At 45.0% G+C, this 18,444-nt stretch overlaps 1 long non-coding RNA gene across 1 annotated transcript in view; it reads right to left on the bottom strand.

Annotated features, from left to right (window-relative positions):
* Positions 1-17,753, bottom strand: part of LOC101724224 (uncharacterized) — a 128,312-nt gene extending 110,559 nt beyond the window's left edge. The window contains exon 1 of the long non-coding RNA XR_015446861.1: positions 17,540-17,753. This is a non-coding gene — a long non-coding RNA (uncharacterized LOC101724224). The remainder of the gene's footprint in view (positions 1-17,539) is intronic.
* Positions 17,754-18,444: the final 691 nt, after the last annotated feature.

Raw genomic sequence — 18,444 nt, 5'->3', positions numbered from 1 at the left:
CTATCTGTAAGTTGGAGTTGCAGGGCCCTGACTGAATTTCCCAGTGAAACATATCATAGTTGGTCTTCATTGCCCTCTTTTTTTTTTTTTTTTTGCTGTTTCATTGCTGATAGTGTTCAACAGCAGCATATCCCGTCTTTATATATTCTAAGAAACACTAATCTTACATTTTTATTAGCCAGCATAGTTTTGTTCTTAATAACATAGTTACTGGGCCAAAAATTATGCCAGGAGCCCCGGTCTGTAGTTTCCTGAAATTGCCAGGCTGGGCACAAGGGGAAGGGGTTTCTGGGTGTTGACTGACTTGGGTGGGCCTGGCCAGAAGAAAGGCAGACTGCATCCTCTGTCCTTTTAGGAAGACCCCTGGTGCCCTCAAGAAGGCTCCCCCACCTCTCTTGAGTGGCTCGGGCCATTCCTTGGTTGTGAGAGTGGGGATAGATTTTTTTTTCCTGAAAGGGAGTTCTGCTCTCTGGGTGGGCAAGATTCCCGAACCTTCTGCTCCACGTCCTCCAGCCCCTTCTTCCTGTGCCCCAGGGGGTCAGGGGTCCTCATATCCTGAGGCTTAGCTGGAAAAGGGTAAACATGGCAGCTTCAGAGCTAGTTAAAGCTGCTATCTGCCCATCTTGTCCAACCCAGCCTTGTCTGAGAGTGAGCCCAGGTCCATCGTGACTGTTAGAGGGTGCACTGTAGCAGGGGACTTGGAGTATATTGGGCTGAACGGGATTTTCCCTTACACAAAACGCTGAGCAGGGGAGGTGATGAGGGGTGAGGGAGCCATGCTGCTGAATTCTGTTTGGCATTCCCCCCTCAAGTAAAATGGGGTGTCTGGGGGGTGGGGCAGCCTCTGTTTGGAGTTGGTTATAAGATACAACTGGAGGAGAAGCAGTTGTCCCATTCAATTATTTGAGCAAACAACTACTGTAAAATAGCTTGTTTTGTCTTTTGTCAAAGTTGTTTTGTTTTCATTAAAAAAATAAACCCCTTTTTTATTATAAGCTTTTTCCCAGTGAATTTTTGTTAACATCAGGAAATATCTTGAATCTGGGTACAGAATTATAACAAAACCCATCCACTGCCCACCAAGGAACCTTTTGACTTAGCCATTCTCAGGATCACTAAAGGGCCAGCTTCAACCTGAGATTTCGGCAGCCAGAAGAAAAGGGCAGGGCCCAGAGTCACTGGGAGTGTGGTGAAGATAGAAAACACTGCCACTCCAAGACCCTGGGGCCTGAGCACACAGCTCCTCTCCTATGGCTATCTCTTGGTCTTCAAATAATGTTGGCCCCGCACTTAGGCCAGTTGGGAGGAGAGCCCGGGCAGGGAGCCAGGTGGCACATCAAAGGCACCTATTCTCCTCACACCTGACCCAGGATCACTCAAACCTCACCAGAGGGCTTACAGTGGAAAACACGTAACATATGTGTGCACTTCTGAGGACTCTTGTGTTGTATAATGTAAAGGAATGATACTTTAAAACACTACAGTTCTTTAGGTTCTTTGGCATATCAATAGATGGACATGGAGAGATTGGCCTTAGGCTGTATGAGTGGGTGTCCCCCGCTCTTCAGCACAAGCATCCTCTTAATATTCCAGCAACAGTAAGCTCCCAGCCCTGATCAGCCTCATGGAGGGACACAGTGCAGGGAGCTGGGCCAACAGCAACCATGATATGACAGGTAGAACTGCCAGCCTAGGGCAGCCTGCACAAGAGGGCTACTGTCAATGCTGGAAAGGCAAAGTCTCATAAGACCCGAATCCTTTCCATGGGTCTTCTACAAATAGTTTCTCAAATGTGGGACGCAGACACCTGTTCCCCAGGGTCATGTGGGGAGCCTACTGGTCCTTTCACTGGCAAGTGGCCTTACTGGTCCCAGGCCCAAATTCTTTCTTCCCTTCTCCATACTGCAGGATGTTGGTCTTGAGTTCCATGAACTGATCACCATCCTTAAGGGAACACATATTGCCTGGATAATGATTTATGACTTTCTATGTGGGGTTTTATCAATGTGACCTCACACTGGGGCCTCTTCTATCATTTGTGCTTGTAAACTATGAATGAACATGTCACTACCTAATGCCAGGAATCTATCTACCTTAGCAGTCTCCCCTTACTAATTGGTGCTGAAATATCACAACCATTGCTGTTTGCGTAGGATCAAATAGGCTCTTTTTGAAAGGAGAAGGAAGAGAACATAAAGCACTCACTATGACAACAGTACCTAGAAATAACCCGAGATCACACTGGTCTCCTTTCTCTCCATGCACCATTTGCTCTGCAAAGAAATATGAGAATATCCTTCACTCCATGTTACCAAGGGCTGGTCCCCCAGATACCTGTTGGGGGGAGTGATGGGGAATAAAGAAAGATAGAGACAATATTCAAGGTACAAGGGAACTGGGAGGAACCTGCCTTTAGTGGACAGGTTCAACAATCTCTGCAGTTGACACACTTTCATTAGCAAGTGAGAAGTACAGGGGTAGGGGTAGTGTTCTTTTCATGGAACAGCAAGATCAGTAAATGCGTAACTAGTGAGTGGAGAAAAGATCCTTTCCTATACCCAGATATCTGCATTCTTTGTATTGTCTTCAGCACATGTCATCTTGCCCCAGGAGTGCTGTGTTTGTGTTTTCTATGTACAGCCAGGAAGACTGTGGTTTTCCATTAACTTCTCTGTTCCTAAAGTAAGTTACATTGGCCTCAGCCCTTAAGGGAACCAAGTCACATAGCCTGGTCCCCAGAACCATGTGGGATCATTCAGTAATGGTCAAAAGGGAACAGAGTCAGGCATGGTGACATATACCTGTAATCTCAGCTACTCAGGAGGCTGAAGCAGGAGGATCCCAAGTTTAAGGTCAGCCTGAGCAAATTAGTGAGACCCTGTCTCAAAATTTAAAGAAGGGCTGGGGATGTGGCTCAGTAGAAGACAACTTGCCTAGCATGTGTGAGGCCCTAGGTTCTGTCTCTTAACAGCACCGGGGGGTGGGGGGTGGCACACACAGTCTATCTCACCCAGCCAACCTAGAGAGTATATTCAGGTTATCTCATTAGCTTTTGGTCAACTGTGATTTCTGAAGAAAGGACAGCATGAAAATCAACTCTACCTATCTTTTGGAATTTGCATGGATGTAATTTGAGGCTCTTTTTTTATTCAGTACTGGGCACTGAACACAAGGCCTTCCACTGAGCTATATCCGCAGCTCTTTTTAAAATTTTGTTTTATTTGTGATCCTGGGGATTGAACCCAGGGTTATTCTACCAGTGAGCTATATCCCCAGTCCTTTTTATTTTTCTGAAACAGGGTCTCCCTTAGTTGCTCAGGCTGGCCTTGAACTTGTCTTCCTTCTGCCTCAGCCTCCAGCATAGCGGGGATTACAGGGATGCACCATTATACCTGGCCTTGTGGCTGTTTTTAACAAAGAGGTAGTGCTAACAAAGTGGTACTTTGTGAAGGCAGATCTTATTTCTATAGGTACAATACCCATCCTCTTGGCATATAACCTTGCAGACTGTCCCTCTTTATCTCTATACTTGTATGACTACAACTGAATAGACATCAGAATATCATCACAAGTTTGTTTCTTCCACCATCCTCAAATGGAAAAATCAGTCTTTTGGCTGACCAGTGGCTCTTCTGGGTCATGGATGGGTGAATGGAAACCAGATATTTCCACTCTAGTTGCACTGACCTTTTTTTTTTTCCTGGTACTGGGAATCAAACTCAGGACCTTGTGCTTGCCAGGCAGGTATGGCACCACTGAGCTGCATTCCAGGCCCTGCACTGACTTTCTATGGAAAGGCAATCATGCAAGGATTGGCTGTGCCTCAGTCTATCAGGCCCCTCACCTGTATTGGACAAGCACATTATATTATACAGTGGTACCTCGGTTCATGAACTTAATTTATTCCGCAATTTCGGAAAAGATGGCCACATTTGTGTTTGTTCAGGAAAGATGGCTGTAGTCATGTTCATCACCTGATGCAGAGTTTGCAAACAAAAACAAAATTTTGCCAAATGCTTCTGTTTGCAAACCAAATTGTTCACAAACAGGCATTTGTGAACTGAGGTACTACTCTATACCCATCACACACACACACATCCTCACTCTGAACTAGGACCTTATAAGTAGCCTCACAGTTTTGAGAGAGAGACAGAGAGAGAGAGAGAGAGAGAGAGAGAGAATCCTGCTGTCCAGAGGGTTGGGGTACCATAAATATACAATGTTCCTGCCTCCACTCCAGAAAAAGATATAGGTACCCCAAGCAGTAATTGGAGAAGAAAAGGAGATTAGTAGGAGTCTGACTCTGCTGACTCTGCACAGATGTGCAAAGGCCAAGGGATGTGTGTTAAGAAAGTAGTGAAATGCAACTATTATGTGTGATCTTTGTGGGGTCAGGGAAAATGGCAAAAGCAGGCAGACTTCTCTATTTGCTCCCATTAGCACTGGGCACTCAAAGCATAAACACAAGGAAAAATTACATCTGGTTCTCACAGTAGGGTGAGTCAGCAGGAGGAGTGGAAGGCAGATGCACACTGTGCAGTGTTAATGGCTGTTGGTTTCCCTGGGAAGATTCTCTAACCACAGTGGCATCTTCAAGGTGGCTGTATGAGAAAAGAAAAAAGTGGAATATGCATATGCACACATATACATATACATAAATAAAAGTAAGTATATAAGAGCATATGCCTACACATATGCATTTATGTATGAAGGGATGAATGAGTGCCAAAACAATTGGTTTCATATGGAACTTCCTAGAAGGAGGTATAAAACTAAAAGTTCTCACCAAATTAATGGACTATGTGGAACTACTGGGCCCTAGTTCTGACCAATGGACCCTCAAATGGGGCAAAAAATGGAGAATGGCCCCCTGAGGTCCCTGGACATGAGTCAGGGCCTTTCTTTCCACCTGATGTGACCTCTATCAATTCTTGTTGCCCCCACACTAGCCTACTCACTCCCAGGCCTGCTGTTGAGCCCTGACTCTGGATAAAGACTGTTCACCAGCTTTAACAAAACAGAAGAGAGTCTATGAGGTAAGGATGCAAAATTCAGGTTCTCATCTCGCCTCAAGCAACCACTGGATCTAAGACAACCCCACTTAATCTTTGAAATAATTGCAAGTATACCCAGAAAACTGGGGAGCTTTAAGATGATATTTTTACTTCAATCCTTTAAGGAGATAATGTAGCAACACAAATAGATGCATCTATTCTTTGGCTATTTTGTCATAGACTATATATATATATATATATATATATATATATATATATATACACACACACATACATGTATATATATATACACATACATGTATATATATACACATGTATACATAATGTATTTTGGTTTTCTTGAGACAGAGTCTCAGTTCAGGCTGACCTTGAATTCACTATGTAGCCAGACTGGCCTCAAACACACAGTGATACCCCTGCCTCAGCCTCCTGAGTGCTGGAATTACAGGCATGTGCCACCATGGCCAGCAACATTTATTTCATTGATTGATTGACTGCAGTACTAGGGATTGAACCCAGGGTCTTCACAGTGAGCTCCATCTGGAGCCCTTTTTATTTTTTACTTTACTAAATTGCCCAGGTTGGCTTTGAACTCTGGATGTTCCTGCCTTGGCTTCTCCAATAGCAGGAGTTACAGGTATGACCTAGCTTTTCAGAGATATGTATATTTCCCCCAAAGAATCTGAGAAGAAGGGACACTATTCCCCAAATGCCAATACATTAAAGGTCAATTCTAGGATTTGGGTGACTTTTTGGCCTGCCTTGGGCTTTTTTCATTTGCTAAGGGCAGAGGGAAAGGATCAGAATGCCAGGGTTATTGGCATTTATGGAGCAACAGTGCCACCAAGTGGAAGCTTTATAAGCATGATGTCTAGTCATTTGTGTTTCTCAGGAAAAAAAAGGCTTCTGGTATGAGGAAAGTGGGTTTGAGGCATGCAGGGGTTCTGGGGCTGGCTCTGGCACCCCACTGAGAACCTCCAAAGTCAAGATGAAAGCCATCAAGCCAGGCTGGACTACTAAGGAGGCCTCAGCAGCACACTCAGGAGAAGGTGGGGGACAGGCCTAGGTGGCAGCCATGTTTGGCAACCAGGAGATGAGGCAACTGCAGAGCATTTGACTCCTTGATCTTTGCTTTTGGTGTAGAATAAAAGTCAGCCAGCAGGGTTCTGCTCTGGAGTCTCAGAGCTATGTCCCATCAAAAGGAATGAGGCCCAGCGAAGTAATGGAGAAGCAAGAGTGGATACCCTATCATACCCAGCTTCTTATAGAAAGGATGGAGAATTTCCTGATTATTGAGTACTACACTGAGACAAGGAAGAATAAGACAGATACATTACAGTTCAAGTTTCATCTGGGTTACTGCAGTCAGTCAAAGAAAGTCTAGGTCACAGGCCTCAAGCATGCAGGCCACCCTAGAGGCTCTTCAGAAGTGGGAGTCAGGGTTAATGAGGAGGGGCTCAGTGCCTAGGAGTATGAACCTTATTCCTTCCAGGTATGTGGTGGATCTCAGGGAAATGAGAAGATCAAGAAGAACCAGGGGCAAGGTAAGAGGGAGTCTTACAATACTGGTGGCGAGCTTTAGGCAGAGTCTCCTGACCCCCCTCCCCCTTTTCAGACAATGTCTTGCTATGTAGTCCAAGAAGCTTTAAACTCACTCTGTAGCCGAAGTTGGCCTGAAATACACAATCCTCCTGCCTCAGCTTCTTGAGTGCTGAGATTACAGGTGTGCTCCACCATTCACATCTTTCTATCTCCTTGATTTCCAGCTCCAAGGGCAAGCTGATGTTCAAGATCTGGAGAGCCAGGAGTATAAACAGGAAACTAGGGTCATTCCTGCTCAATGTTCTTAGGCTCCTGGGACTTCTGGGGAAGGTGACCATGAAAGAAATGTACAAAGGAAGGAACTGGTTGCTGGCTTCTTTTAGGAGTTAGGACCCGGAATACTGAGAACAGTCTTCTACCTGAGTCCTGGAATCCCTTAGAGAAGAAAGCAGCTGCTAAAGGGGTTCCAGGGAAAATGCCCACTGTGGTGGGAGGGGATTTTTTTTTTTTTGAGACAGGGTGTCACTATGTAGTTCAGGCTGGCCTTGAACTCACTATGTAGCTGGGGCTGGCCTTGAACTCACAGTGATCCTCTTGCCTCAGCCCCTCGAGTGCTGGGACTACAGCTGTGTGCTGCCATGCCTAGCTGGGAGGGGACTCTTTTTTTTTTTCAGTACCAGAGATTGAACTCAGGACCTTGAGCTTTGCGCTTGCAAGGTTTGGTGCCACTGAGCTAAATTCCCAGCCCATGGGAGGGGGTTCTTGTCAAAAGTTTCTAGTTTCACTCAGACAGCTGCCACCAGGCTCTGGAGACTATACTTTCTGTGCTGGATCTCCAGGCACCATGGATGTCTGCCTTTTCCTGCTGTCTGCCTCTGATGCTTCCAAGGCTAAACTGGCCTTGTGCTATACTTCCTCCATGCCTTTCGAACTCTGGACCCATGGGGGGGCTTCTTACTTTCTCTTGTCTGTGACCCTGATTTTACTGAAATCTCACTGCTCACTGGGGAGCTGCTATAGAGCAGAGGAGATTGGGACTAAAAAGATAATCCTCTTGATGGCAGTATTGCTCTAGAAATAACAAATGTTTCTTCTTACCTCCTTTCATATCTTATTAGTCTGATAATTTCTACCACAAAAAGTGCCAACCCGTGTTCATACTGGTTGAACCCTGAAATCTAGTGGCTCCCAGCTTTCCCATTTGGCTTTCTATGGATGATCTTAGGCTTCCTCCACAGGGCTCCCTATGAAGTCTCTCTAAGAATTCACCTAAACATATCCCCACATCTCTTCTTGAGCACTGCATGTTGGGTGAGGATGCAGAAAGTATCTTAAAACATCTCCTACACCTTTCTCCTGGTCTTATGAGGATGAGGGTCCCACATATAGGTCAGTCATGAAGGGAGCTATGTGTCACACCAACAGTACTTGTCTTCCCACATAACTCAGGATCAATAGCTCAACAACTTCCACCAGAAGGCTTGCTGTGGAAAACAGAGACACATGAATGATTCTGGGGATATTGTGTTTTATCTTGAAGGAAATGACATGCCAAGACACACACTTCTTTAGGACCTTTGGTTTGTTAAGAGATAGACTGACTTGGGATGGAGAGAATCACCTCAGGCTATGTGAGTAGTGTGTTTCTGACTCCTCTGTATCCATGACAGCCTGGAGGAAGGCCACAGGGCAGGGCAGGTGTTATGGTTTATATCTAGATGTCTCACTAAAGCCTCATGTGCTCATAGCTGGGCCTTTTGGGAGATGATTAGATCACGGTGGCCTGACACTCATCAGTCCTCTGATGATTTATAGCTGGCTTGCTATTAGGGACCTGGTCAGAAGTGATAGGTCATTGGGGACTGGGGAAATGGCCTGGAAGGGTTTATCTCTTCCCTGCTACTCCCTTCATTCAGTCTCTGCTCCCAGTCACCATGCCATGAGCCACTTTCCCTCTGGTATTCTCCTCTGCCATGCTGCCCTGTCTTGGAGCCAGCCAACTATAAACTGAAACTTCTATAAAATGTGAGACAAAACAAACCTCTCCTTTTTAAATTTGCAGGTGTTGGGTATTTTGTGCTAACAATGAGAAAAGTAACTAAGACAATAGGGCCCAAGAGAGGTCAGAAGATGATGAGAGGAACAGTCATGAGTGAGGGGGGTGCTACACTCAATGCCAGGAAGGCAAAGAACTAAAACATCTAGCTCCCCTCTGTGGGTTTCCCACAGTTTTCACAGGTCCTGTCAATGGCAGATGGCCTCACAGGAATGCAGACCCAATTCCTTTGTACTCTTCCCTGCACTGCAATAAAGCTGGTCTTGCATCCCCAGGACTGATCTCAATCATTGAGAGTATGCAAAATGCCTGGATGATAATCACCCAATATGATCTCTGCTTCAGGTCTTACATTTGGAACTCACTTAAGGGCCTTTTCTGTCACCTGTGCTTAAACCACAGAAGACTCCATTGCTCCATGCTAGGAATCTACTTACCTTTGCAAGGTGTTTCCCTACAAAGGGGCGCTAACATACCACAAACATTGCTATTTTCATGGGATCAAATAAACCTTTTTTGAAAGGAGAAGAAAAAGAACAAAGAGCACTCAACCATAAGAGCAACACCGGCAGATGACCTGGCTCAACAGTGATCTTCTTTCTCTCAGTGCACTGTTTGATCTGTAACAAGACACCAAGAATGAGCCCAGACCAGGCAACTTAGTGAAATCTATTTCAAGATAAGAAAAAAAAGTAAAAAGCGCTGGAGATGTAGCTCTTTGTGGAGGTCTTGGGTTCAATCTCCAATACAGGAAAAAAAAAGACGTCAGAATATACTTTACTCCATGTGGGACTACCAAAGTGATGGTCAAATGTGGCACTGTACATCCCATGCAGCCAACATACAGTGTGCTTTCAGGATATGATAACAGCTTTTGGGTCAACTGTGATTTCTGAAGAAAGTACAGTGGACTCTTGACTTATGAACTTGATTGGTTCCCGAGGGCTGTTTGTAATGCAAATTGGTTGTAAATCAATACAGCTGAGATCTGGATGTTTACCTGTGTACACACTATAGATAACAAGAGGCCAATGAATCTTCCATTAATCTAATTAATCCAAGTTGTTTGTATATCAGGCCAGTTGTAACTTGAGGGTCCACTGCATAGCATGGAAATAAATTCCATCTATCTTTTGTAATTTGCAGATTGTGATGGTTAATCTTGATTGTAAACCTGATTGGATTGAGATGCCTAGCAGATTAGTAAAGCATACTTCTAGGTGTCTCTGGGTGGGTCCCCAGGAACATGACTTGGGGATTATGTCTGGTCCTTGGCCACTTCTTCTTTGGTGCTCTTCCCGTGCTTTCTGATTCTCTGCCACCATGAGGTGAGCAGCTTTGCTTCTGCATACCTTTTGCCATGATGTTTCTGGCTTGGGACCAGGCAATCACAGACTGAAATCTTTGAAACCATGAGCCAAATAAACAACTTCCTCCTTTAAGTAGTGTATATCAGGCATTTTGTCCCAGCAATGGGAAAGGCGAGCAATAAACAAAATTGGTACCAGAGAAGTGGGGTTGTAGCTATGAGTTTACCTGGCCATATTGTTCAGAAGCCTTCAAAACTGGCTTGCAGGATGAGTTTGAAAAAGTCTGGAGAAGTAGGCTAGAGAAAGCCTTGAATGCTATAAGTAGAGCTTGATGGGAGATTCTGGTCATGGCTCAGAAGACCATAATGCTGATAGGAATATGGTCAGTAAAGGCCAAACTCATTACGTTTAAGATGGGAATGAAGACTATATTGGGAAGTGGACTAGAGGCCATGTGTATTACACTGTGGCAAAAAACATTGCCTACATTTTGTCTATACCCTGAGACTTTGTGTGAGGCTGAATTTAAAAGTGGCAGACTAATTGATCTGGCAGAGGAATTTCAAGGCAGCCCAACATTCAGGCGGTGACACAGGTACTGCTGGCTGCTTTTAGCCAGATTTACAGTGAGAAGCAAGAATGAAAAGCAGAGTGAAAAGATTTTTTAAAACCTTAAATTTTGGCTCAAAAAGAACCACATGTGAAGCTGGGTCCAAAGGAGTTGTGGTTGTTGAAGTGACTAGCACCATTAAAAGTAGGTAATCTCGGGCCGGGGATTTAGCTCAATGGTTCCAGCACCTGCCTCGCAAGCGCAAGGTCCTGAGTTCGATCCCCGATACCAAAAAAAAAAAATAGGTAATCTCTGAAAATAATCTACATGCCCACTAATACAAGAATGCATAAAGAATATGTGGCCAGACTGAGCGAGATGCCTCAAGAGGAATCCAAAAGCAGCCTGACATCACGTTTCTCACACCAAGTCCTGGGCCATTCCAGCATCCATAGCCTCACCTCTTCCTCTCCGTCACAAGCTGAAGTCACTCTTTGATGTTACCCACGTTCTTCTGGGGAGATCACCCTAGGCAGAGGAGGTAAGGGGTATAAAGGGGAGAAGTGAAGGTCTTCAACAAACTGTGGCCTGGGGCCTTCAAACCACATGAATATGGATTCTTCTCTCTGGATTCTGGGGCAATGGAAAGCAAAACTGGAGTTACTTTGTTTCAGGTTCTTCCAAATGCCTAAGGAACATCTGTCACCTCAAGAAAGTCCCTTCCCACAATTGTGAGCCCAAGGACCTCTAGTCCTTAGAAGGACCAGAAAAAGCCAGCAAAAAGGCTCATATTTCTGCATTTTCACAAGCTGGACACACTGACTCTCAGGAGGCCAACAATCTGCCTGTTCTCAATTGATGTCCCCAGAGCCTGTGACATACCTGTGCCAACACTCACTGGCCAAATTGCTAATTGTTCCATGAATGCCTACCTTGTGATAACTCTCACATGAAGGTTCAAACACAGGATACATTCATTAATTTATCTCCTTTTTTCCAGCCCAGGAGAAAAAGAAAGAGAAAGAGAAGGGGGGGAGAGGGGGAGGGAGAAAGGGAGAGAGGGAGAGAGGGAGAGAGAGAGAGAGAGAGAGAGACAGACAGAAAACCTGGTTTGCCCAGCTGAAAGCCACATGCTCTACAATGTTCCAGTGATAGTTCTTCAGCGCCATTTTCTACTCCTATTTAGGTAGCAAAGGCCTGGCACCAAGACTCACTACAAAGCAAGGTCCCTCACTTCTGGAGACCAGAGCCTGCAGGCCTGCAGTAGTGGCCTAGGGGGCCCAGAGGGGAAAAGGACTGGGAGGCAGTGGCTAACACTGTCACCTGGGAGTGGATGTGGCCCGGGTGAGGGAGGCCTGAAGAAAAGCCTGGGGCTTGGGTGGTGGTGCGGGTGGGACCGGGTGCGGGTGCCCAAGTGGTTGCTGGCGTCCTGGGGGGTGGGGAGGGCAGGGTTCGTGGTCGTCGTCGTCGTCGTCGTTGTCGTCCCTCAGGGCAGGGAAAGGACGGGTCACCCGCCACACCATGCCATCTCGGGCCACCTTTCAGCCGCCCAGGCCTCCCGCTGCAACCACACTCACTACCTCAATCCAAGGAGAGCCACGTCCTCCTCCCGGGCTCTGCCTAGCACTACACACTCACCCGTCCATGTGAGCAGCCCTGGAGAGGAGGCCTGCGTGCACCGCATCCACAAACCCAGACCCAAAGCCCCTGACTGGGACCCGGACCTAGACCCAAAGCCGCAGCTGTCTGTGCACTTGGCCTGTTGGTTGGTGGGCCATCTGCGGGCCACCACCAGAGCCACCAGGGAGCCCTGAGCATCTCCTTCTCTCGGCCGATGAGTGGTCTGCTGGATGTGTGTGCAGTCTGTGGGGGCGTGGGGGTGTGGGAGGGGGTGGCGATGATGCTGGTGATAGCCTGGACCAGGGAGCCTTTCTGGGTTGGGATGGGGGGGGGGGTTGGCTTCTCTTTCTATTGGCAGACACATCCTGCTGAATATGTGGGAATTTTTCTGCTCCTTTGTTACCCTTAATGGGAAGCCTTTCTTCCAGGTGTCATGTTCCAATGGAACCTCCTCATTCTTTCCTCAATGTAGTCTCTAGTGCTTGAGAAATCCAATTTCCTACCTATCACTTGAAAAGTATGCTTTTAATATCTTTCCTTCTTCTCTTGTACCATTCTTGGTTCAGGAATCAGTCCTAGGAGTGTCAACTCTGCTTATTACTGGCTGGGGAGGATGGTGAAATCTTTCACCAAGTGCTCAGAAGACCAGCAAACTCCTTTAAAGTCCTAGTCTTTTGAATTTCCTCACTGAGTTCCATCCAGGTACAAGGCCTGGAACAATCTCCTATCATGCCCTCTCAGATACAGAAGCACGGTGCCCCTGCGATTACTGAAACCTGGCGAGTGGCATTCCACCTGTCATCCTTTCCTTGGTCACCATTTCGCCCTCCTAGATGTTGGGCTTCTTTCACATTGTCTCATGCCATGGAAGGTCCCTTCTGTCAGCTGCTCTTGAGTATCCAGTCCTTACTCCCTACTGTTCCTCCAGTCCTGGATCCCTGTCATGGCCTCAAGGTGGCCCTACAGTTTCCCCAGGCAACTCCCACTGCACACAACATGCACAGATATGGAGAGTCTGGATTTGCTGGAGAACCATCCCTTTGAATTAAGCTCCTAGGATTAAGTGATTGCTTCATTGTGCCCAGAGACCTGAAGATTAATAAGAAATCCTCACCCCTGTTTGCAGTGAGCCAGCATGCATCAACTAGGAGCCCATGGTCTTGGATGACAGTGCATAATGGTTCACCCAAGAGCAAGCAGAGTTTAGGTGAATTTCTCCAGATAACCTGGTACTGCAGAGCTGACTTGCTCAGTTCCTATTGCACTTGCGGTACTATTGCTGTTGTGTGTGCTCAAGTTTCAGAGTGTTTGCATATGTTTTTCACTTCCCAATCTCAACAGAAATAGAAATTCATAGTCTATGTAAGAGGGACACAGAAGGATCTTAAAATTTACAAAATATTTCTCGATCACTTACAAGAAGAGAAAGAAAAGCAAAGGAAAATACTATTGCATAATTTCTCACTTATGCGTTTCCAGAATACCATTCTTGTCTCAAGAATCTATATTACTATTTCCTAATCTGTGCCTGCCTGTTGAAGTGGTCCTACATTTGCTATTAAATTTTTGTGCTGAACTGTCCCTATACATAGTCATGTTAGCTCTACAGGAGATGTGAGTCTGTGGTGTTTGGTGGCCATTGCTTTGTCAGCTTTACCTTTTCAATGGTTCTAATCTCAGGGATTCTGCATATATCAGTAGCCGAGTGCATGCTTCACATGTGCAAGGATCTGGGTTCCATTCCCAGTACCAGAGGATGGATGTCGAGGGGGAGCCTAACAGGGTGGTGCATGCCTGTTGTTCCAGCTACTCAGGAGACTAGGGTATAATAAAGAGACCTGCTGAGACAACTCAGAGACTCTTGCCAAAAAAAAGAGTTATAACCCCATTATAAACACAGCACAGTCCTTTGTTTTATAATCTTTGATACCTGAAATTATTTTTTTAAGCTTCATTATTTCTTTCATGAATAATCATGGTCATTTCAGACTGTATATGAAAGAACTCTAGAAAGATGAAATGTGGCTGGCAAGCATGTCTATTGTATGCTATGCTTATTGCATCCACAAGGTTGGCACCATGGTCCTGTGGCTCAGTCTCCTGTGTGGAGCTGGCCTGCACAAGAAAACCGCCACCTGTGCACAGAGCCTGCTTAGGAAGCACGTGAACAGTAATCCGTGCCTGGGTAAAACCACAGAAGGGTATATAGCTGGGTGCCTACTAGAGACTGCAATCGAAGCCAGTTCCAGTAGTGGTTTATTAAAAATATCACTGTTCCAGAAATATTTTGGGACCGATTTTATGAAAAAAGTATAAAAAATAAGGAGTGAAATAGGCTACCTTGCCACACAATTCTGCCACATTCTTAAGTAGCAAAAAAAGAAAAGTGCTTTCTTCTTTTGTGGGATGTAAGGTTTATTAGTCATTAAAACATGAAATCTTCTGGCTTTTCACTACAAGACCCAGCTCAACAAGGAAAAAATGGGGGGGGGCGCGATGCTCATAAAGAGTAATTAGACAATGTAAGAATCAACACAATGTGTTTTCTGGGAAGCTGCACCTGTTATGATTTGTTTGCACATCAGTAATTTCTGTTGAATACTCTGTCACAATGAAGAGATTTTTAAGATGTTTTTTCTTGATTAGAACTGGTGGCCAGTTGTAAACGCTTGTATCTAGATGTCCCCCAAAGCCTCATGAGCTCATAGGTAGGGCTTTTGGGAGGTGGCTGGACCTTGGGTATGTGATCCTGGGTTAGAGTGTGTGATACTGGGATTAAGGGTGTATGATAACTAAATTGGTTTAGTATAGTTCTGGGTGTGGATAATGGAAGCCCCACCCTGCATGTGGGTGGCACCAATCAACAGGTTTATACCCTGGATGGAGTATAAAGGGAGAGAGGGAAGACAGACTACTTGCTGCCTTCTGCCTGCTTTGCTGTGGACCATACCTCCTCTTTGATGCCCCTGTGCCATGCCACCCTGCCTTAGAGCCAGCTGACTACAGACTGAAACCTGTATAAACTGTGAAAAATAAACCAAAATAAACCTTTCCTCCTTGAACTTTGGGTGTTGGGTATTTTGTCTCAGCAACAAAAAAGTAACTAAGACACCAGTACATTAAATATTGATATTAAAATAGATGAAAAAGAACTAGAAATATGTTCACAATCATGAAAACATTTTACAACAGTAAAGCAGGCTTTAAAGGAAACTAAAACAGAACTATGACAAAATTTGTTATAGCATATAAAATTTCTATAGAGATTACAAACCCCAGTGAAGAAGAATAAATGATGCCAATGACATTCATTTGGTTTTCATCTGTGATACTCAAGGATGCTTTTATTTTCCTAGGGTGCTGAAATTGCACTAAAAAGATTTGTTAATATACTTTATTAGTACATTTTGTAGAAATGTACTTTATTATCATCTTGAATGTGTACATGCACATAATGCTATATGGCTTTTTTCTTTTAAATCTCCTACCCCTCCCTCCCTCATTGAATTCCCCTTTCCCCATTTTCATTCTTGTTGATATTATTAATCTTAGCTCATGTTTCTGGCATATAATGTTTACATACATTGGGGTTATTAGGTTCCTGTATGTGGCATATCCTGTACATGGGGATTATTCTACTTATACCCCTATCCTGTCCTCAGTCTCTTGGACCTACTTTTAATTTCATTCTGGAATATTTTCTATTTGGGTTGTGGGCTACTGGGATTATAATATTTAACTGACTTCCAAAAATGTAGATGTAAACCTGGTGCCAGAGCATACACCGATAATCTCAGCTCAGAGGAGGGAGGCTGAAGCAGGCAGATTTGAAGTTTGAGTCCTGCCTGGGAACCTTGTTGTCAAGAAAATAATTAGATTAGATCATTGAATTGTAATGTTGATCTGCTACTTTTTTAAAAAAACAAAAATTTTAGTGAAAATGTTTAGTTGGCATTTTAGCCAAATATGTTAGCCAAAGAAGTGCATCTATTATTTCAGAGTACTAGTCCTGTATTTCTTCCCTAAATTCCATTTAGGTTAAGTTAACATTTTTTATGTACTGAGGATCGAACTTGGGACCTTTCACTTGCGAGGCAGGGGGCCGAACCACTGAGGTTTTATTTTTCTCTGATTTTTAAAAAAGTTTTTTGAGACAGTGTCTTGCTGTGTAGTCTGGGCTGGTCTTGAACTCACTATGTAGCCCAGGCAATCCTCCTGCCTCAGCCTCCTGACTGCTGGGTTTTCTCTGATTTTTTTTTTTTTGGTACCTGGGATCGAACTTGGGTCCTTGCGCTTGCGCAGCAGGTGACGAAACCACTGAGCTAAATCCCTGGCCCATCTGATTTTTAATACACCTATCAATTAAAAGTTAATTTATTAATCTCATTGAAAGAAAATCTCATGACATTTTCCCTAAAATATAAAGCAATACATTGGCAAAAATATAGTCTTTTCTATTTATTTGTAAGATTAAGTTCAATGATATTATTTTCTTTATCAAAGACATGAACTACTTCTTATGCCTAAGAATGTTTCTAAAACATTAAAGGCATTTGTGGAATTAAATGTACACAAAGTGTCTCGTATCCTATTCAAATTAATTAACAGCAAACATACACAGATGCTTTAGAATGAGACTATGCTATAGAATTCATAAACTATATTCCCCCAAAATTAAAATAAAACAAAATACTAAATAAAAAGTTCTTTTTGGGGGCCAGGGATGGAACCTATGCCCTGCCCTTGTGCATGCTAGGCAAATTCTCTACCATACTACTCAGCCACACTCCCAGACACTAGGTATCCAATCAATTGTTTTTAAAGGTTGAAACTGTGAGAACCCCTGAATATGTGGGGCCTGTCCTTCCCCACCACACAATGCACATGTGGAAATGACTTGCACTTTTAGTTCAAACATTCATTAAATGAAACGTTCCTTCTCTAGGGATAAATACCAAGCGGCTCAGGCCCTGTGCACAAGGCGACCTGTGGTTTAGCAAACGACCCCTCAGCTCAAACCTGAGCACCAGACCCTCCTCAGGCCTGTGAGTAGGAGAACCCGCGAGGGGGTAAAGGAATCTGCGGGCCGCTCTCGCCCTGTTGCTCCAGGAAAATGCTTGCAGGCCCACAGACTGGGAAGACCAAGTGAGATGCTCCTTGGAGGCTCTCCCTACACTGGCCAAGCACACGCAGCGGTTAAAAAACAAAACAAAACAAAAAACTCACCCCAGTGAAACTCAAGACCCTGGCCAGACCCACGTCAGGCCGCGGGTTACCCACACGCAGCCACCACCATGCAAGGTCGCACGCAGGACAAGGGGAGCCCAAACGGTGCAGGGAAAGGCAAGGCCCCGGCACCAGAAAAGGGTGTCCCCGACTCAGCATCAGGCCCATGCCCTCCCAAGTCAGGGAAACAAAAGGGGGGCGGGAGGCGCAGGAGACTAACCTGGCAAAGGCCGAACGCCAGGAGAAACGGTTCTACCCGATGGAGATCATTCGGATCTGCGCACTGCGATCAGGGGATCCCCACTGCGCCCCCTGCTGTAAGGCAAGGCTCTCTCGGCCTGGGGAAGGGCGCCATCCTTCCCTCCTACACCGGTGTTATAGCTTCCCCGGGGCTTGAAAGCAAGCAGGAAGGGGAAGTGTTGGGACTCCACGAGTTCCACTGTGTCGGCCCCGCCCCAAGGAGGCGTGGGACACCCTAAGAGCAGTTCAGATGCTCGAAGGGGCGGGGCGAGACGGGCTTGGGAAAGTCTATTTTCTCTTTCTTTGCCAGTTGCCCAGAACCCATTTATCTCCCTTGAGTAAGGCTCCTGCTGGGAAAGGGGCAAAAGCCAACTGAAGGAACAACAAAACGGAAGTTTACCCTTCAAGGAAAAGAAAAAATATGAGAAAAGGAAAAAATGGAAACAAAGTCTTTGCAAATAGGGAAGGGTGCAGGGGGTGAAGGGAGGGCAGGGGAATGGGGGAAAAATAAGAACCAAGATACATCATGTAAAGGTACAAGATTCCAATGATGAATGTAACTATTGTATACCTAAAATGTACCAATAAACTTAATGAAAAAAAATTACAATACTGCAAGATCTAACATGCAGTTCAAGGAAAAAAGGAGTCTGTCCCCACAACTCTACTGTGAGTTCTGACATATAGTGTGAGTTTGCCTGCTTTAGAAACAAAACTCATCATTATTTCTTCCTATTTGTTTTCTTTAATGCTGCTGTGTACAGACTGGAAGAAATAAAGTCTTTTCCACAGTGCAAAGAAAAAAAAGTTTACCCTTCAACTTTCGCAAAAATATTTACAGGAAAAAGAAGTCTTGCAAATGACACTGTTCAAAGCTGACCATTG

This window comes from Heterocephalus glaber, unplaced genomic scaffold (genome assembly GCF_053883595.1).
Source record: "Heterocephalus glaber isolate CG9 unplaced genomic scaffold, H.glaber_assembly_v1.0 deba00001732, whole genome shotgun sequence".
Lineage (NCBI taxonomy): Eukaryota > Metazoa > Chordata > Mammalia > Rodentia > Bathyergidae > Heterocephalus > Heterocephalus glaber.
The sequence above is the reverse complement of the archived record's forward strand: the minus strand, read 5'-3'. Positions and strand labels throughout refer to the sequence as shown.